The following is a 22,330-nucleotide window of genomic DNA, read 5'->3' on the forward strand; positions in this document are numbered from 1 at the left end:
GAGAAGAAAAAGACATAAATTCTAAAATGTTTAATAAGAAGTAATATGGTAAGGAAGTCTTCATTTTGACAGTTCTTTCCAACTGGCTGTCCTGGATTATATTTTTCTCTGTTTTACTGTCTCAGTGTGTATTACTGCTCCTAATCTTGACATCTCTGTTACACACATTTTAAATAGATGTCTCTAGTGGCACAACCCATGTTCTTCTACAGCAACTGACTGCCAACTTGATTGTGGTTTTCCTATTACATCACAACCCCAAACTATCAAATGAAAGCCATGAACTTTTCAGCCATTGGGACAGGACACACTCCAGCGGCTGTTTCCCATTCTGATGGCTGTAGTGGGACACACTGTGCTGCAATGCTAGAAATTTCTGTGTCAAAAATGATGACAGAACTGGGAGTTGAAATATATCCATAATAAATTAAGCAAGCATTAAAATTGTAAACACTGACTGAAGATGCTGTAAAAAAGTATCTTTTATACATTGTGCCTTATCCAGATTGTTTCTATACTGATATGCATGGATATGAAGCCACAAATAACTGGTAAAATTTTAATGTAGACATTTAAGCTTTTGGAAAATGTATTTAAGAAACAGACATGCAATTAAAATGCAAGTTACAAAGTCTAGTTTGATCTCTACTAATTTGTGCATAAAGATAATAGATTTGTAGTTAATCTCAGTGCTAAACCATGAGTGTATAACAAAGGTGAAACAAAGTCAAGACAGAAATGCAAAACTGATACAAGATTAAACACACTACTGATTTCTTATTACTAATAAGTGGATAAGTTACATCCACAAAGCTATAGATAGTTAAAGTGCACAACAATGAAACAGAACCATTGTTTAATGACATTGCTATTACCCCCCCCCCCATCAATTTTACAATACTATTTGTTGGAATTTAGTTTTAAGTGCAGGCTGAACACAGTGAGCAGTTAGTTGGGTGGATTTCTGCAATATGTTGTAGAAGACACTGAACTTAGAGTTAGAGTTAAAATTCAGCTATAATACAAGGCCTAAGTTTGGCATAGTGGGTGTTATGTCTTGCACAAAGAGTGTTTGATACCATTTAGAATCAAGTCTGTGGCTGCATTTTGGCATCTATATCATATTATCAAAGACGCAAAATATTGAAAATTCCGAAACTCGAACTCCGTATTGTGGGGGCTGCTGCACCCCCCACACCCTCCGCTAAATATATATGGCAACTCCGAGATCGCACTACAGTGAGGAAAGGGCAAATATCCCAATCTTCACTGTACTGCAATCTCAAAAACGGAACTTCGAGTTTTCGGCACTTTTGTTATTTTGACGTTCGACATTTTGAATTTGCGATAACGTGATATAGATCCGCATTTTGTGCTAATTCATTGAATGTTTTCTCCAACTAATTGTTTTTGACAATGGTCTTTTTATCTTTGTGGTCTCAATAAATATCCATTTAAAGATGTGCACTTTGGCAAACTGACCTAGTTTCAAGCAGCAGTGCAAAGTACTGGAAAAGTAAGTGAAATATAATATAGAAGATTGTGATCAGGTCTTTGATCATAACCATCTTGTTATTTGCTACAGACATGAATGTCATAAAATTCACCATAGGGTGAGAGTAAAGTGAAGCTCTGGAGATGCATTCTGACTTCCAAGTCAAGAATACATAACAAGTACTTAACAATTTGTAGAAACTCATCCATACTTTTTGTTTAACTGTTGTAATGAATTGATCTAAATGGAACCATATCAGCAACTGCCTAGAATGCATTACAATACAAGCAATAAATACAAAAGAGTTTCAGTAGTATACAGACCTGTGTAATTTACATAGCACAGAATGAAATGCAGTATGTACACTTAAGTGAGAATGACTACAGCCTATTAGCTAAGAAAATGCAGGGAGAATACAGTAGAAGACAAAAGGGTATTTAGTCAGCAGTATATGTGATGAAATATATAGAGAGAATTATGATCAGGTTTTTAAAAAATCATTTATAGATGCATAAGATGTGGAAGGCATAAAGACATACAAAATGATAAACTGTGTGTAGATTCTAAAATGTATTCGCAGACAATAGATTATAGATATAGTTACGAAATGTTATGCAAAACAGTTTGGCTCCACAAAGGAGGTGATAGGTTGTCCTAGTGGCATCCCGGTAACCTCAGATTTATATTGAAAAAAAACAATGCAAACTTGATCTAAACAAAGCATAGGCAGGAGACAGAATTAGTAATAATGACCTGAGAACAATTCAGCAAGAAGTAAACAGTACCATTATATCTATTATTTACTAGGTCGTATAAATATAGGAAGATTCCTCAAGACTGGAGGCATGCACTTATTAAACCTATATTTAAGGAAAGGGAAGTAGGACAAACCTTAAGTCATACAGACCCTTGAGTCTACTTTCATGTTGTGGAAAAATGATGGCAAAGGTTATATTGGATAAGTTATTGTCAGAATTCCATAGGTTGAGACTTGAAACCATATATCAGCATGCATATGTTGAAAATAGATCTATTACCACCTGGAACATGATGTTCTATAACAATATAATAGCTACGAATGAAAAATTGTGCTGTGATATAATTTATATAGATTTAACTTCAGCATTTGACAGAGTCATACACAAAACACTGATCAATAAATTAGAACAACTAGGTATAGATATACTCTTGATAAGATGGATAGCTGCATGGCTTACAAATAGGACATGGCAAGTATCATACAGCAACTGGACAGTCAGGATTTCCCACAGGGCTCTGTCCTAAGCCCTTACTTGCTTAGATTGTATCTTTCAGATCTATCTTTTTCATCTGAGGTGTTCTACTGTTTGTATGCAGATAACTTAAAATTAGGTAACGTGATTACATTTGTTAAAGACAGGGCATGTCTGCAAAAGAACTTGACTAAATTCACCATTTGGGCAGAGGAGAATAATATGCTGATAAATAGATCAAAAACTAAGTATATGAGATTTGGGAAACATAAATTAAAAGGTGAATATTTAATACAGCACACAGTGATTGAAACTGTAGACTCATTTAAGGACCTTGGCAAATTGGATAGACACATCTTTTAGTTTTTATAATCATATCAACCAAATGGTTAGTGATAGTTATAGAACTATAAGTTGTATAAAAAGATTTAAAGTCTAGGAAATCAAAAATGATGAAGTCACTAGACCCAAACTTGAGTATGGAATAACAATATGGAAATCTTATAAGAAAACAAGCATGAGTAAACTGGAAAGCGTACAGTTGAAATATAGCAAGGGCATCCATGCTTGAAATATTTGTATGTATGAATGATTATATGCATTGCTGCACTGGAATTAGTCCCTTTCTGAGATGCACAATGATAGTCACTTGTGAGGGAGTGCAAAATAAAGTGACAAATCCTATTTGACCATAATTCTTTGCAGTACATGACATTTTGGATACTTTATTCACTTTTAGTTTCTAAGAAGAAAAAGTATAGGAGAGCAAATGCTTTACAAGTTTGAAAGCTGTGAAATGCTTAATGCTGTTGCATAGACAGTAGGCCAAAAGTAAAGTGCGTCTCTTATGACCCTACAGTTTTAAAAGCTGTAAAAGCACTTCTGAAGCTATTTTATGGTGGCTCCTGTGTGTATACTGTAGCATGAGCTGTATTCACAGTATCACAAACCTATGACTTCCTCTTGCCCCAAGGGGCCATATATTGGATAAATCCAGGTTATATTCGTTAGGCTTGTAAGGGCTCTTAAACCATTAGCCTAGCAATCTCCTACAAACCTATGAACCTATAAATGTGCATAGCAAAGATTGTTGTGCACCTTTACATCTTAAGGCAGTGCAGTGTATAACGTGTTTATCTTTCTGTTGATTTTGAAGTGTAATCACCACCACACTCCATGGACTGTGATATAATTGACAGTACAATTAATGATTTTGATTCTTTTAATTAAGAGTTCATTTAGAAAGTAGAAAAGAGTACTGGTTTATTTTTCAAAGGAAAAAAGACAACTTTAACGAGAAACTTAAAAACATTTTTTTCAGACTAAAATGAAAAGAATGATAAGCCTTTGTTATTAAGGGAAGAGGCAAAATATAACCCTGCACAGCTGTGGACTCTGTACACAGCACTTAACACTTAATAATTTGCTCAGCTCGTGAAGGTTGAGCAGTTGATAATGAATGGGTTTGGAACATAATTTACAATAAAATACTATTGCTAAGTGTTTCTTTCAAGCTTTGTGAAATAATAAAATGCATGTGATAAAATGATATGTACTGTAGTCCAATATGAAAATAATGTTTTCCTAATGAAGATTCCTTAAGACAAGTCCCTACTTCCTAAACTAGGAGATGTATTCTACAAGCCATACCTTGCTTTACTGCATATTATACAACGACCCCCCCATTAATATTCCAAAATGTGCACACTGATTGGTCAGCGTGCACATTGTAAATCAGAGTTATACTAATGGAAAAAGGTCCGGTCGCCTGGACTTTTTCCATTAGTATAAGTCTTTTTTTACAGCAATGGAGAACGCAAGATCTCTGTTGCTTTTTACACACTGTCTCACTATGTTAAACAAGTTTAACATAGCGAGACGGCTTTAGAAAAAGTAACAGAGACCTTGCTTTCTCCGTTGCTTTTTTTAAAGCTGTCTCGCTATGTTAAATGGGTTTAACATAGCGAGACAGCTTTAAAAAAAGCAACAGAGATTTTCCGTTGCTTTTTTTAAAGCTGTCTCGCTATGTTAAACTCCTTTAACATAGCGAGACAGTTTGTAAAAAGTAATGGAGATTTGCTTTCTCCATTGCTTCTGCCCACAGCTCTGATGTACTGCATAAGCATAAGCATGCGCAGTACATTAGAACTGCCGCAGAATACCAGACAGCTGTGGAAGGGCAGCAAAGAGGCATTAAACAATGCCATTATTTAAGAAAAGTAAGTATTTTTTATTTTCTTAAATAATGTCATTGTATAATAGCAATAACCCACTTCTGAGTGTGGGTAATTCTGAATTTACCCATGGTTGTCTTTGTTTGGCCACTTGGGCTTCTCCCTCGTGACCAAACCACACCACCCGTGGGTAAATCCAGCATTACCCACACCCAGGCGTGGGTTATTGCTGTAGTATCTAATGATATTAGTGGCAGGCAAACATGTCTGTGTTCAGCTTCCAAATCTGTACTGAGCATATTGTCTGTTTCTTTTCTGACCAACCCACTAATATTTATACCTTCTAGTTTCAGAAGCTTTATGCATTGGAACTTATAGCATTGCAGTACAATGTACAATTATAGACAGAGACTTAAGTAGCTGCTAAATAAACTGGAATTCCAACTAGATTTAAATAGTCCCATAGGAGAGGCACTTCACAAATGGTAGAACACTAAAGGTAAGCCTCTGCACAGTATGACATCTGTCACATTCAAGAGAACTGTTAAAATTGTAATATCGAAGGTCACTTATTTATTAGCTCATCACACATTCAAATCCTCTATGCAACCTCAAGAGCTAGTTTCTATTTGAAATCATCTCTGCTTTTTCTCTATGAATGTCACTTTTGTGAAAAGAATGCCATCAACCAACAATACATTGAGCTCAGAACTCCATGAAAAGAATTAACAGTGACATGCTTCATTGAAGGTAGCTAATGAAGAAGATGCTTCTCAATTAACTTCCATTTGTAGCTTGAAATGTAACAGCATGGGCCAGTCATCGTTGAAAATCCATGTTTCTCATCCTTCACATAATTATAGTGAGGTCATTTTTACTGCTGTACAGACATTGCTCTTTGGAAGCCAGAGGCCAGTGTCAGGAAGCCTCACAGGGTTCTTCAGTGTTTAGTGGATCCTAGCTAATTATAGGCATTCTAGTCAAGGCAAGCAGTACAGCTTTGGTCTGAGATCTGTAAGGACCTGTTTTCCACATGATATTTACCCTTTCTTTTTATTGAAAATAAAGATCATCATTTTACTAAATCTAATAATTAAAATGCTATAACACAGCACATGCAAGTTTTTTACTTAGTGTAGTAACTTTGAAAATCCACTTGGTAGATTCTAAATGTTGCATTGTCATGCATACTGTAAAATGTGGTCTTATATTTATTTATTGATTTAACATTTGTTTACTGGGAAAGTCCAACGGGGACAGAGCTCATTTTCCGCGGGAGCCTGGAGAGAAATGCTCCAGATGCATGTCTTGGAAAATGGGAGGAAACTGGAGCACCTGGAGGAAACCCACATGAATACAGGGAGGACATGCAGACTCCACACAGAAGGTACCCAGCCAACAATCGAACTGGAGAACCTCTTGTTATGAGGCAAGAATGCTAACTGCTGTATCACTGCACCACCATACATTCTGAGACAGTTTGTAGTCAAAATGGTGCTATTATTGTAGCTCGCATTAGGTGTCAGTGATACCCGTGGCTGTGGGGTGGGACCCTGATCATAAGTGACTGCATGGGGGGGGGGGGCACACTGCAAAAGCTGATATTTATTTTGAGTAAAGAAAAAAAGAAAAATGTTACTTCTCCCATTATGCACTTTAATTTAACAGGGTTTAAGATGTAACAGAAAACTGGAAAATGAATCTGAAATAAGAAAAAAAAATACTCTTCCTTCAGCTCAGAGTGATCACTCTCAATACTTACTTGAGAAGGGATGCTCATAATCTTCAGGAACAATTTAAATTTTCAGGTACTTTTATAAATACTGTCTGGCAAGAAAACAGTTAGCTTAATTTTCAATGTATTTGCTCAAGAATTCTGGACAAATAGTTGTGAAGTAAAAGTAGACAAATAATGGAGGAATAAAAAGCTCACAATCAGGTACACTTTAACTAGACTCTAATCTTTAGAACTTAACAGAATGAGACATGCTGTATCATTATGCATTCTGTGCATTTATGTGTATGCTTGTGTGTGTGAGTGTATGTCTGTGTGTGTGTGCGCATCTGCATGTGTGTGTGTGTGTGTGTGTGTGTGTGTGTGTGTGTGTGTGTGTGTGTGAGCATGCATGTTCATGTGGGGCGTGATGAGATAATTTCTTTCACATTCCATCCACTTTGCTATTATACTTGTACATGTTTTTTTTGGGGGGGGTACAGTGTATTTAAGAGTAACAAGTTGCCCATAATTCCTTTCATTTTCCAACATAAAAATCAGTCTTATACATGATAGATGGCTATCTTTGATGGTTTGACAAAAGCAGGATGTGAGTGAAAGAAATTGTTCATTGGTACATCTCAAGTTCTTGGCTGTAGTTTTTTCCTGGTTGAGCCTAATGACACTCCCTATCTCTCTTTCGCTTTATACATGTGTTACTGTTTCCTCCAACTCCCCAAATACATCTTATATGTAAAAATCTATTCCTCCAATTTGCCTGATGGTGAGCATGCAGGGTAAGTTAGTGTTTGTGTATCTTGTGATAAACAAGCTGTGTGTGTGTGTGTGTGTGTGTGTGTGTGTGTGTGTGTGTGTGTGTGTGTGTGTGTGTGTGTGTGTGTGTGTGTAAAAAATCACCAATTGTTAACTCTAGGCATACAATATTGCTGGGCACATACAGAACTCCTCTGAGTAGCATTCGATAAAAACAGTTAAGTCATTACCTTTCAAAAATAAAGTATATAATGCATCACAGATGACCTATATCCTTACAGTTTATATGGGCCCAGTGGCCAAACGCTCTAAACTATATAAATGGATTTTGACATGGACTTACTGGTGACCTGTACCCTCAACTCCATCTATTCTGAAGATAGCCCTGCTTGGAGTGCTTATATTATGGCTGAGGATGGTGTGGTCATTATTTCCTTAATCCTTTTCATATTCAAACCACAGAGGTATGCAGTGAAGGTTGCAATACTTTGTGTAGGGGCTGGGAATGATATGGTCGTTATTTCTTTACCTTTCTTCACAAACATCAGAGAAGGTCATTGAGTTTATGTTGGGCCTGGAAACAGTGTGGTCATTAACTTTCTTTGCATACCTGAAAGGTGTGTGTAGAAAGTCACTATAGCTTGTGAAAGAGCAATGTACTATTCAAGTTGGAATACACCGCTGTGATCATTATTGTTTTCATTTTACTTGCAATCAAACATACATATGCAGGTGGTATTCTTTTGGAGGTAGAGGTAAGGAGACATGCTTTTTCTATATATTTCTGACAGCAGGTTGAAATATTTTACTTTATTTTAGTTCTTTGTTTCATCTTAATATGACATCAGTGGGATGAAGGTGGCTGCCTTTTTGGATTAAGGATGAGGAGGCACACTGTTTATAAATGTATGACAGCAGCATTTGAAATATATTACTGTGGCAGTTTGATTCCAGTCTAATGCCAGAAAGTACACAGAAGGTGGCTGTCTTTTTTTTTGGGGGGGGGGTGTAGGAAGGTGAGCACTATTCACACACAGGATTTATGTATCTTTGCAAACATTTGTTCTCTCATTTTATTGTGAATTAATCATTTTTGTCATCATTGGACATTAAGCCTCATGCACAACTTATTTATTCCTCAAAAAAGAAACAAAACAAGACTGAATTTCTTATCTTACTCATGATTTTTGTTCAGGCCATCATTGAAATATAACGTTGTAAAAATGTATTAAATTCAATTCAGAGCATCCATAAACCCTATCCACAGTTAACATTACCAATATATAACTCAAAATATGAAGTAACTGCAAACCACAGGCTAAGACAGACTGCATAGGACCATAAAGACTGCCAGTTCCACAAATATTACTGCATAAAAAAATTTATTCCTATTGACTGAGCGCTTTCATCCTGCTTGACAGGACTTTATCAGAATCTAAAATCAGTAAACAGATAAATGGCCTTATATAGCCTGAAATCATTCTCAAGTAACCAATCATTGCATCTTGTTAAAAATTAAAAGGGCAAGTAGAAAAATTGTCAGTAAGTCACCACAAAACACTAACGTTGAACATTAAAACTTGTATTCTAAAAACTCTAGTTAAAAAAAAAAAAACATGTGAGCACTTCTATAATAAATGTAAAAAACTTATGCTCTTCATACACGCCATTGCCTATCTAAACTGGGATATTTAAGAATATTCAGCTCTAAGTTGTAGAACAGGTTTCAAAGAAGAATTTTCATTAATACCTGGGGGGAGGGTAGCGGCATTCAACATTAACTACCACTTCACTTCTTTTTCTTCAAGCAAAACTTTGTGGTCACCACCCCTAGGGTTGACTGCTAATTTTTCCAATATACCAAATTTAAATGTATAGCACCCCAGACTATGTGACACATATCTATATAAAGCATTGTTGATATTTTGTTTCCTAATCTGATATGTTTGCTCTTATATTCTATTTTTTAACACCCTGTCAGTTTTCCAAACATAAAAAGCTGGACAGGACATACACACCACTAAATATATGACACATGTAGTTTTACAATTACCCTTTTTAAAGGATATTAATAACCTCCATCTGTAACTCATCATTCTCCAAAATGTAAGAACATTGACTACAGGAGCCATGCTTTTTGGTACCAAGGTTAACTATAACATTTGGATGAGTTTTTACATTTTCTAGATTATTTTTCAAACTGGCTCCTGTTTTGTATACAAAGCATGGGCATTCTCCTACAAGGTGAAAAATCTCCCCATTGCTTCTTAGTAAATTCCAGTTTCTAGTAAACACGTCCTTAATCTGTTCAGTGTATGGACTATATTCTAATACAAGGGCCCTGTTGTAATCACTGTCATTCTTGTTTTCTACTAAAGGCTCAAAATGTTCCACTAAAAGGGGTTTGTACCTGCCATTCCATTGGGATAGAACATATTCCACTGTGTCTTTCACTAGCTTAGGTGGATACCCCCTCTCAAGAAACATGCATCCTATTACTTTACCACATCCTCATAAGTAGATGTCATCCAGGCTGCTCTGATGCACTGTCCTTTCAGAATACTTTTGTTCTGGCTATAAGGGTGACAACTACTATACTCAAGGTAGAAATTACTAAAAGTGGGCTTATGATGCACTTTGGATTTAAACCCTTTATTAGAATAGGAGATATAGGTGTATAGATATGAAATGCCAGTACAATCAGAAGTGTGCATAAAATTGAAAAAAGTACTAACATTGTTCAAATATTTCATAAAGTTGTCAATTTCTGTAATACTTCCTTTCCAGGGAATAAAGACATCATCCAGAAACTGTACATATAACTTCAAATTGCCTGAAAATTTTCTATTAAACACATTTATTTTCCCATTTGGTAAGGACAAGATTAGTGAATATGGGGGCACAAGATGCCCCCATAGCAACACCTTTTATCTGCTTGAAATATTCCCCTTCAAAAGAGATGACATTATTTTCCAATACTATAGTCATAAACTCAACTACTAGTTGTACCTTGTCCCACTGTAAACTGGAAAATTTTACCATGCTGTCTTTTTTTTTTTTCAAAACAGGTTTATTGTTTTAACATATAAGAGAAATATCATAACAATTTTATACAAGTAATTAAAAATAGGTATTATTATAATATTCAACAAAACAACTAAAGTATTTACAAAGACATCCACTACAATCAGATCAATTAATTAAACTAAAATACCGTGCTATTGAAATTAGAATTTTTTAACAAATTTTGTAAATTATCCCATACAATATAATATGATGTTTTTCTAGTTGTTCTCATTCTAATTGTGCTTATTTCCATATGGCACATTATATTCATAACATTTTTAAATTCATTGAACGAAGGAGGTGTATCTGAAATCCAATTTCTAGTTATTATTTTCCTGGCCACTGCTAGGATAGACCATAACAAGGGAAGCTTAATCTTTTTAACACATTGAGGTACAGGTGTGTTGAATAATATAAGAGACTTAGAAATAATGAAATTATCTGTAAAAAGAGCCTGCAAAAATTCATTAATTGACTTCCAGTATTCTTTCAACTTCATACAGTCATAAAACATATGAGCCCAGTCAGCATTAATTTCTACATTACATCTCTTACATAGATTATCTTTATTATTTATTTTATTCATCATCAAAGGTGTATAAAAGATCTATGTAAAAATTTCCATGTATAAAGTCTCCAGACAATGGAAGATGTAGTTCTATAAGCAGATTCCAATATATATTGTTTATCTTGTTGAGTTGGTGGGTCCCCATTAATAGAGGTGAAATAATTCCAGTATGAATCTACACTGTAAAAAGTTTCTTGTCTGATAATTGTATGTATATATGAAAGTTTACCTTTATCAGAAACTTTATGCTGTAAATTTAATATCAAGTAATCAATCAGTTTTGGAATAGATTCTTTAACTGTTATAGACATTAGATCTATTATATCAATGAGATGTTGTCTAAAGATCTGAACCTCTAACCAGCAAGTTTCTCTTAGATCAAATTCTTGTTTTAAGAAATCTAGATTTTTAACTTTATTATCAGATATCAGCTGATACCAGTACTTTAGATCATTATCTATAGCTAAATGAGCTCCTTCAGAAGTAGATGACATAAGCATACCCTGAGTATACATTATAGGGAATACAATAAAATTCCATTCCCTATACTTAGGGTGCATGAATATAAAGTTACGATAACTAATAATAATATTTAATGGGTAACAAACCATATGTTTAGGTGTAATAGGTGAAGTACAAAATTCCTTTAGCAACCACAACATGGAGTTATTTACAATCATATTTTTATGTGTTAAGGAGATTTTCATGAAGTGCATACTAATTAGCTCCCAATAATCTTTCCATTTTGCGATATATGACTGATCTATTAATAAAGTAATAACTTTTATAATAGAAGAGATAATATATAAATTAAAGTCTGGAAAAGAAATACCCCTTGAGACCAGCTATTAGTATGTTTCTTTAATGCAATCCTAGGTCTATTAGGTGCCCATAAGAAATTTAACATTAGTGTATTCAGTTTCTTGATAATTATTTTTGTAGGTGAAAGTATTATTGATTGTATTAAGTATAAAATCTTGGGGAATATTATCATTTTAATAATTGTAAGTCTCTCCTCCATAGTAAAAACATATTATTCCAGGTATTAAAAAGATTTTGTATATTAAGAAAACAGGTATTATAGTTATTATATATAATAGATTTAATATCTTTAGATAGTATTATACCTAAATAAGTTATCTGACCTGAATTGGGTACATATTTAGTAAAATCACTAATGAGAATATTTTTTCGTGTATATATAGGTAGTATTTTAGTTTTTTCTTCATTGAATATTAAACCAGAAATACTTTTAAAATTCATCATTTTATCAAATAAAGACTGCATAGAAGAATTAGATCCTGCTGATGTAATTAGAACATCATCTGCAAAAAGTTGAATTTTTGATGTTGTATTTTCGTCTATTTCAAAACCCTCTGTCAGTACTGTTTCTAATCAAATTAGCCCAAGGCTCCATTACTAAAGTGAATAATAGTGGAGAAAGTGGACATCCTTGCTTTGTACCTTTAAGAATGGGTATTTTTTGTGAAACATATGTTCCTACCTTAATATAAGCCAGTGTTCCTTTGTATAAATGCTCAATTAAATTTACAAATGCATCAGAGAAGTTTGTGCATTTCAGTAAGGTAAACAGATAGTCCCAACTTACTGAATCAAATGCTGAACTTATATCAAGACTAATAAGTGTTAAATCTTTCTTTTTCCTATTTGCAAAATCAATTAATGTTAAAGTTCTTCTTATATTATCAAAAGTATTTCTATTTACAATGAAGCCCGTCTGATCTATATCTATAATGCTGGGGATGATTGTCTTCAATCTATCAGCAAAAATACTCATAAACATTTTATAATCAACATTAAGTAAATGAGATGGGTCGATATGAAGAACATCTAGTTGGATCTTTATTAGGTTTTAAAATTGGTGAAATAAATGTATATTGCCAAGATGGGGGGGTTATTAACTCAGTTTGGGCCAAAATAAAAACCTTATGTATTAATGAATATGTAGTTTTAGAAATGATTTTATATATCTCTGGTATAATACCATCATTACCCGGTGCTTTGTTTGATTTAAGCTTATTTATTTGTGTAATAACTTCTGTATATGAAATACTCTTGTCCAATAGTTTAATCTGTTGTTTATTAAGCTTTTTATTCATGTTTGTGGTTATAAACTCCTTTATTTTATCTTTAGGTTCCATGTTAATGTTGTTATGGTTAATCTTGTGAAAGTGATTTCTAAATTCATCCAGTATTTCTGGTATACTAGAAACATTCTTCTTTTCCTTAGAGAAAAGATTTCTTTGATATGGTTTTGTTTATTCGATCTTTTTGTTTTATTTTTAAGTCTATGTAAGTATTTGGGGCTTATTGAATAAGACAAAAACTTGTATTTCTCTAAAGTTATTTTAACTTTATGAGTTAAAATTTCTTTGTATTTCTCATTTAGTTTGTTTATTTCTTCAATAACTTTCTTGTCCATAATATTTTCTTTATTATTATGTTTATAAGAGTCTAATTTACTTTGAATATCTAACAATTCCTTATCCCAAGATTTCCTTTTATTATTATACCATCTGATACTTTGTCCATATAGATATGATTTTAAGGCATCCCAAACATAGACAATGGAGACTTCAGGAGTATTATTTATGTCTAGAAAATGTTGTACTTCTGAAAGTATATATTCTTTATAGTCTTTTAGCTGAGTTAAGTATGCTGGTATCCTTTTGATCTGAACATTATGAGTATTTTTATCATGAATTCAAAAACAATTGAGTTATGATCAGATATAGGACATGAACTGATTTTGGAATTAATTAAATCTGTTACCATCTGGTTAGAAATAAAGACCCTATCTATTTTTGAATAAGTTTTGTATCTGTTAGAAAAAAGGTGTATGGTAATGATTTTGAATCTATCTGATTATTAATATCATTCAAATGATAAGAATTAGCAAAATCATTTAAATGTTTTGCATTAGATGTAATTCTTCTTTTCCTTATAGTGGTAGTATCACTTTCATGTAGTATACAATTAAAATCACCAGCTAAAATAATATCCCCTATAGAGAATGATATGATCTTATCAATATGATGTTTCACTGTATTAATACCAATTCCAGGTATCCAATATACATTAATTAAGTCTTCCCATTAATTTGTATTGTAACCAAACAAAACATTCCTTTGTCATCCTGAAAAGACTTAATGGTTTTAGGAATGGGCATACTTTTATTCCATAAAATAGCCACTCCTCTTTTTTTCTGAGTGTGCTCTGAACTAACCAATACTGTATACTTATTAGTGGCTAGTTTATCAATATCTTTTTTCAAGCGATGGGTTTCTTGCTGGAAGACTAGATTGGCCTTGTGTAAATTAATGTATCTTATTAGGCTTGCCCTTTTACATGGATTATTCAATCCATTAATGTTTAAAGAAATTCCTTTTAAAGATGTCATTTGGCATTTTTAAAACTCAAGAATCTTATGATCGAAATAACAAATAACAAGATAAATAATGTTACATCTCCTCTTTTAGGTGTACCTTTAAATATAGCTGTATTTATTAAATCTCTTATGGGATTTTGTATAGGATTCAATTTTGTTTGTAGTGACAATGAGTGTACAAAATATATTGTGGATGTCAAAACTATATACATATAACAATGAACAAGTGAAAATAATGTAAGGATTAAACCTTGCATCCAGCCTGGAGTTGAAAACTCCAACTTAGAGTAGTATTTACTACTCAAGTTAACCCCTACCCTAAGCAGCAGTACCTCAGCTACCACCTTATCAATTTAATACTAGTTATATTTAACTGAGGTTAACAGTTTTCAATTCAATTATCTATCAAGACAAAACTACACATTTGGTAAAACAGCATCATATAAACTAAAATAAACTTTTTTTTTTTTAAACTGTTCATACTACTATATAGATCTATGTAATATATAACACTTGTATTCAAATAGCATTCAAATAATCTTGATGTTAGAAATCAAGAGGAGAGAAAATTAGGTTCTAACATTCATTTAAATCAAAAACTTTGGCTAATATGATTCAGACATTACATATATTAAGATGCATCTATTTTCTGTCATGTGAATACTATTAACAGCTTCCAAAAAAAAAATCTTGAATTGTTTGTATATGAGCATTTACTTAAACTCATTATTGTCAGTAGAGTAAAATATTGTATTCATAAAAATTATTATAAATCATATTGCATAGTTATGCAAATTCTCAGAAACACTTGCATTATTAAAAAAAAAAAGCCATCACACACATACACACAGACACACACACACATACATACACATACACATACACACACACACACACACACACACACACACACACACATATATATATATATATCTGATCTCACTGAGTTATGTCCTTGTTGAGCACTATCCTACTTGCTGTCCCTAGAATAAATCTGTCTGCTTTATAGAAAATAATGCACAGCAAACACATTTTAGTAACCAGATTTTACAATCATGCTAACCTACTGCTTTAAAATATATCACATGACATTTCTTCCAGAATAGAATTATAAAATTGTTTATGCTTGTCAATCAGATGAATTAAATGAATTATAATAAAGTATATGTTTGGAACAGAAGTTTTAACACATATTATTATGCTGCTGTTAAGTAGATTTTCAAAAACATTTAAATAAATGTTTCATTTTCTATGCCTTCTAAAATAAGACATTTACTTACTACAAGAAACTACATCATTTAAACTCATTATAACTGACATTTTATGAATAGAGTATTTTTCCTGAATCTGTGGTGTGTCAGTATGATAACTAGGTCAGAGGTTATACTAACTGCTTTCAGTTTCTCTGTGAGAATTCTGTGAGTTGAAGCTTTTGAAGTAGTTCATGGGCACTGTGCATGAGACAGCCCACATCCCAGATTGTCTCCCTTAACATTTTGGCGGGAAACTTATTAAAACTTGTGGCAAACATTCATTTTGTCAATGGAGTAAAATATTGTATTCATAGAAATTATTATAAATCATATTGGATAGTTATGCAGATTCTCAGAAACACTTGCATTATTATATAAAAAAAAAAAAGCCATCACACATACACATACATACACACACACACACACACACATATATATATATATATATATATATATATATATATATGTGATCTTACTGAGTTGTGTCTTTGTTGAGCACTATCCTACTTGCTGTCCCTAGAATAAATCTGTCTGCTTTATACAAAATAATGCACAGCAAACACATTTTAGTAACCAGATTTTACAATCATGCTAACCTACTGCTTTAAAATATATCACATGACATTTCTTCCAGAATAGAGTTATAAGATTATTTATGTTTGTCAATCAGATGAATTAAATGAGTTATAGTAAAGTATATGTTTGGAACACAAATTTTTAACACAGATTATTATGCTGCTGTTAAGTAGATTTTCAAAAACATTTAAATAAATGTTTCATTTTCTATGCCTTCTAAAATAAGACATTTACTTACTACAAGAAACTACATCATTTAGACTCATTATAACTGGCGTATTTTATGAATAGAGTATTTTTCCTGAATCTGTGGTGTGTCAGTGTGATAACTATGTCAAAGGTTATACTAACTGCTTTCAGTTTCTCTGTGAGAATTCTGTGAGTTGAAGCTTTTGAAGTAGTTCATGGACACTGTGCATGAGACAGCCCACATCTCAGATTGTCTCTCAACATTTTGGCGGGAAACTTATTAAAAACTAGTGACAAACATTCATTTAGTAGTGTAAATGCATGTAAACATGACAAAACATTCACAATGTATTCCACAGACCATTACAGCCTCTTACTTCTTTTCAGAAAGAGAAACAAATTGAATCACAGCTTGCCATTAAATCTTCAGATATTTTGACTGGTTATGAAACAAAACATTATAACTGACATATTTTATGATTAGAGTATTTTCCTGAATCTGTGATGTGTCAGTGTGATAACTATGTCAAAGGTTATACTAACTGCTTTCAGTTTCTCTGTGAGAATTCTGTGAGCTGAAGCTTCTGAAGTAACTCATGAACACTGTGCATGAGACAGCCCGCATCTCAGATTGTCTCTCTTAACATTTTGGCGGGAAACTTATTAAAAACTAGTGGCAAACATTCATTTAGCAGTGTAAATGCATCTAAACATGACAAAACCTTCACAATGTATTCCACAGATCATTACAGCCTCTATGTAAGTGAAATTAAGCCCAAAATTACCAGCAAGCAATAAAACTCAACATTCTTCTCCCAACTCAATTTTCATACAAATCCTATTATTCACTGTGCCCACACAATCAAAAGCATTTCTATATATTAATAAAGAAAAGAAAAAGAGAGTAGAAAATAAAAGGGAGTGAGGCAGAAATAAAAAATGTAAGAGAAAGCTGTAAGAAGTATATACAATGGAATGTTACTTACTGTTTATATTAATAGAGTTAAAAATAAAACATATTATTTACTCTTATTTAGTTCTGATTATTATTAGTTAAAGCATAACAGATTATTTACAAACAGGCATAAGCAGTATAATCAAGAAAGTATAATTAGAAATAGCATTTGAAGAACTTATAAAAACTTTTACAAGGAATAAATATGTTATTATTCTATTAATGATATTTTCATTACTGTTCTCTCCTGCCCTCCCCACCCTTTACCCACTACATAATCTAAATAGAATGTCATTGTTTAAACAAAGAAAATAATAAAAGGAGAAGGAAAAAAGGTAAAGATAAAAAATGTATCAAATTACTAACCTTACTACTTTTCAGAAAGAGAAACAAATTGAATCACAGCTTGCCATTAAATCTTCAGGTATTTTGACTGGTTATGAAACAAAACATTTCTTTGCACATAGAGAATAACTTTGATTAAATCTTTTCCAAAATATTTGTGGCTTTCTGGAAATGCAGGAACTATATTCAAAAAGATTAATAATGAACTAAAATGATGAGAGAGGAAAAAAACATATAACAAATCATTTGTTTTTTAGTCTCTTCTTCTTCTTCTCTGAAGTCTTCCACGAAGCTTCAGTTGCCAATCTCTTTAATGAAGAACTAGCCCATTCCATTTCTTCTATTTTATCCAAAATCCTTTTTTCTTTGACAAACAGTAAAGCAGAGTCTAAATCATCGAAAACCTTAGGACCATCAGGAAGGAAGATTTTAAGCTTGGCAGGAAACAGAAGGTATGTTTTAAACTGTGCTTTTTTAAGCTCCCTTATTAGTGGCAGAAAAACTTTTCTTTTAGCTATTACCATGGAAGAATAGTCATTGTCTCATTAATCTTAACAGGAGCTTTAGCCCAAGCAGATTTAAGAACCATCTCTTTATCAAAAGATGATAGAAATCTAACTATAACTGATCTAGGATATTTTTTGTTAGAGTTAGTATTAGCTATAGATCTATGTGCTCTTTCGATACCAAAAGAGAATGCTTCTGGTAGGTCTAAAGTTTTAGGGAGCCAAGTTGTTAAAAAAGAAGTAATATTGTTACCTTCAATATTTTCTGGCAGTCCAAAAATCCTAATGTTATTGCGCCTAGATCTATTTTCCAGGTCATCCAGCTTTGTTTGTAAATGTGTATTTTGTTTCAGCAGAAACTCAATGTTGATTTCCTCTTCTTGGATTCTATTTTCCATGTCATTCACAGCTTCTTCTATGCCTGTCATCTGGTTCTTCTGTTGTTGCAGGTCTGTATGTAACAAGTCTATTTGTTTTGTAGTTTTTTCTATGAAGGTGTCTATTTTAGTATCCATTTTATCCATTTTATCAGTAAGTTGCTGGATTATAATTATCAGAGACTGAAGTTCTTTCTTGATGCTGGAGTCTTGAGAATTTGTCTTACTGGAACTCATTTCAGACTGATAAACTGACAGGAAAATTTCCACAGTGATTTCTGACAGAAATATTGTTAAGATTTCCTTTCTTTTTTAGATATAGTTCAAGAACTATATAAAACAAACGTATTTAGAAAGAAAATTACTTCAAAAATTAATTTTTAAGTAATTAATTCCTGTCAGTGTAATGAAATTGGTGGAGCTGAAGAAATCTGCTGCTATCCTGTGTTCATCCTTGGCCACGCCCCCAAAAAGAATCTTTACCATGCTGTCTTGAAATAATTCCAGCCCTTCTTCTTGGGTATGGAAGTAAAAAGATCAACTATATCAGTGGTTAAAAATATAATATCTTTTTCCCATAGTTCATTTTTAATCTCCCTAGAAAGTCCCAAGAATCCTTTAAAAGATGTTGCACTTTTATATAAGTATGTTTTAGCCAACTATCTATAACCATTCCATATGGGAAAGTTTTAGACTTGCTACCAGACACTATAGGATGATATGGGGGTTTAAAAATATCTTTATGAACATTTGGGACCCCGAATATGGTGGTCAATACTTACTTCCTAACCTTCAGATAATTATGTGTCCAGAGAAATTTTTTGATTTAATAACTATTCCTCCAAACATAAATCCATTCTTTGGTGGGCTATATTGATCTCATTAATAGATATAGACTCAGGTGTTATGTAAAATTTTGTACATCTTATTGAGATACTCAAACTTGTCGAAAAAGAGAATACCCCCTCCCTTGTCTGGTTTCATAACCCTAATGGATGTGTTGTACCAAAGCTTACAAAACACTTCCCATTCAGTTTTGGTTAAATTAAAAAAACTTTTTCTTATTTTTTTTTTTATCTGGTTGTAGGTTTTGTAAAGATCCTCCATAACAACTTTCTCCAATACTGCTAGGGAGGAGTATACGGGCAGATTAAAAATGCTTTAATTCTTGATTTTACCCTTGAAAAACACTGCTAGATTTAATTTCCTAAAAATAACTTACTTTCAATCAATGCGTCTACTAATTTGAAGGCCGTAGTTGGTACAAACTTCATCCATTTAGACAGCAGTGACAAATGGTCTTTACATACATCAATATTGCTATAGTTGAATATATTAAAAGTATTACAACTATGAACCATGTGTGAGAGGTAGAAGCATAAGGGACATGTTGGTACATGGATTATTTGCTTTACCAAATCTGCCAGTACCTAGAATGTTGATGGAAACAGGTACAATTAAATGTGGGAGATGTCCAGTGTATCCACACATTAAGTGTTTTGAATGTATTAATAATATTTCCTTTATTCCCAAAGATAGATTTTCATGTGAATCAAAGGGGGTAATTTATATTTTGAGTTGTCCTTGTAATAAGTTCTATGTGGGAGAAACGAAAAGGATGTTTCGGTTAAGATTTATGGAACATATTAGGGACATTAAAAATTGTAAAGAAGAAAAAACAATTGCTGCTCATTTTATGAAATCACACAACAATGATTATTCATTACTAAAGGGAAGCATTTTAGAACAAATTAATTGTTTTTGTATGGATGAAAATGTTTTAAAGGAAAAACTTCTATATAAAGAAAGTATTTACATTTTGAAATTTATTACAATGGTCCCTATGGGACTTAATGGGGAATTGAATTGGAGAAGTTTGCTTTAAGGGGTAAATAGTTTAATGAGTTAATTAATTATTTAATTGATGTATAATGTGTATATAAGCCTGATGTTTGATGAGATTTGTATTCCAAGAAGGTGTTTTCACTGAGGCGCTAGAATTAAAACAGTTTCATCTGAAGATTTGTGTTTCATTTGGATCCTGGTTGTTCATCTATGAACCACTTTTTGTTGTTTATCTATCTCCATCTGGGGACCCTTTGTAATCTGGTATTGGGTGTCCTGTCATTGTGTCTGGTTCCTTTTCTGTCCTGAATTCCAATATTCTTGCCTGTTGTCTCTGTATCTCATGTATTGAGTTGTGACTGTCCTGTGCCCTGATGTTTGCTTCCTTTTCTGAACTGAATCCCAGTAACCTCTCTTGTTTGTCATGTGATGTACATTTTTCCCCTTGTGAACATTTTTAAAATTGTTATATTTATTAAAATCATAATTATAAGTAGCTTCCATTCTATTAGATTGCCCTCCCTCGGTGTCCATTGTGTGCGATTCAACTTGTTCATCAGTTCCATTATTTATTTTCCAAGGGTAAACTGTCTTATTGGTATAGTGGGAAATATCCCTATCTAATTTCTTAAGTTTTTTTATTATATGCTCTGTCACAAGTTTTATTCACCAAAGAAAACTTCTTTTTATAAAAAGATTCCCACTCAGAAAAAAATGAAATCACGTGTGATGTTTTCATTCAATGATTCCACCTCACTAAGTAGGTTACTGAGTTTAGCGTCATTGTCTCATTAATAAGCACATATAATCAAAGCCAAAATTGTCAAATAAACTGTGAACTCTGCCATAACATCAGTAATATCCACTCCTAATGTTACCAATATTTAACTAGTATGCCAAATTAAGCTTCTAGGAGTCACTATTGATGAAAGTTTAAAATATATTATCTCTTAAAACAAGCAGTTAAGAACACTATTTGAATGTCTGTCCAGACAGTGAGCATTCAAGCAGTGCAGAATAACATATACTTAGAGTAAGACTAAATTTATCTTCTTAGTTATGATTTTTGTTCAGGCCATCACTGAGTAAAAAGATTGTTTAAAAAATCTCTGAAATGTCTTCCTTGGCTTAATTCAGCTATTTCTTACACAGCTATTACAAGAGCAATCTTGGCAAGTGTGGATATGTTGAAAAGATTCAGGAAAAGCTGAAAAGTAAGACAAAAAGAAGAATAAAGTAAACTGGGTGGCTTGGGGGTGAACAAGATGAGGGATTTTGGGAGGAGCTCACTGACTGATGTATGTGAGGTGTTGTGGGCAGTGAAGGTAGCACCATGGAGTCCTCACCTGGGGCACCATTTCACCCAAGGCCAGCCCTTGCACAGGGTTGTTGTAATGTAACATCATTGTAACTAAGTATCAGTCACTGAGAATGTCCCTCAAATTAGTGTAGTACGCAGACCTGTTGTAATGTAAGAGTAAAGCAATTAAACCAGTTCTGTCTGTGCATATGAGTCCTAAAGCTTTGTAACTGAAGCTGAATTTGTATTTATTTATTTATTTTATTTGTTAACTGGATAGTCTGACTGGTCAGAGCTACTGCTTTTCAGTGGCAGCTCAGGAAGTAAAGCTCCAGAAAAAAATTCCAACATTACGTAAAGAAAATAATAAATAAAGATATACAAGTAATTAACAAATATCATTAATTAATAAAAGCATCATGTGATGAACTATGAATTTTTTTCCTGGGAGAAAAGCCCTGGAACAAAATTACATAAAGAACATAGTAAACATTGGTATACAGGTAAATAAAAATATACATTTAAAAAGAAATATACAGGTAAACAGAGTAT

At 32.8% G+C, this 22,330-nt stretch overlaps 1 protein-coding gene across 1 annotated transcript in view; it reads left to right on the top strand.

The window, feature by feature from the left end:
* The window catches only part of ADAM12 (ADAM metallopeptidase domain 12), a 2,765,134-nt gene that overhangs the window by 1,723,276 nt on the left and 1,019,528 nt on the right, over positions 1–22,330 (top strand). The gene's annotated exons all lie outside the window — the stretch shown is intronic.

The sequence above is a fragment of the Protopterus annectens genome, chromosome 14.part0 (assembly GCF_019279795.1).
Source record: "Protopterus annectens isolate FY-2018-M chromosome 14.part0, PAN1.0, whole genome shotgun sequence".
In the NCBI taxonomy this organism is placed as follows: domain Eukaryota; kingdom Metazoa; phylum Chordata; order Ceratodontiformes; family Protopteridae; genus Protopterus; species Protopterus annectens.